We start from the raw sequence: 271 nt of genomic DNA, 5'->3' as shown, positions 1-271 counted from the left end.
TTGTCCTTGATGCTCAAAGCTAGTTGGAGTTCAGTTGCAAGCCTTGGCTTTCCTGGTTTGCTCCCTACAGGACTGGACGAGTGCTGAATATTCCTTCTTGGAAGTGAATCCCATCCTCCAGCCTTTGTAAGCCTTTCTTTTTAGCCTCAGGAGGTCTGCTAGGTCCCTGGGGAGCTAGGGGGGCTGCTGTGCCCTCTTATAGTTTCATAGTTTCTAGGGTCGGAAGGGACCTGAGCAGATCATCTAGACCGACCCCCTGCCATGGCAGGAA

General features: G+C 52.0%; 1 protein-coding gene across 2 annotated transcripts in view; it reads left to right on the top strand.

Annotated features, from left to right (window-relative positions):
• The window catches only part of FGL1 (fibrinogen like 1), a 49,616-nt gene that overhangs the window by 41,739 nt on the left and 7,606 nt on the right, over positions 1-271 (top strand). The gene's annotated exons all lie outside the window — the stretch shown is intronic.

The sequence above is a fragment of the Gavialis gangeticus genome, unplaced genomic scaffold (assembly GCF_001723915.1).
Source record: "Gavialis gangeticus isolate Ggan-Ray unplaced genomic scaffold, GavGan_comp1, whole genome shotgun sequence".
NCBI lineage: Eukaryota > Metazoa > Chordata > Crocodylia > Gavialidae > Gavialis > Gavialis gangeticus.
This window is presented reverse-complemented; position numbering and strand designations above follow the sequence as displayed.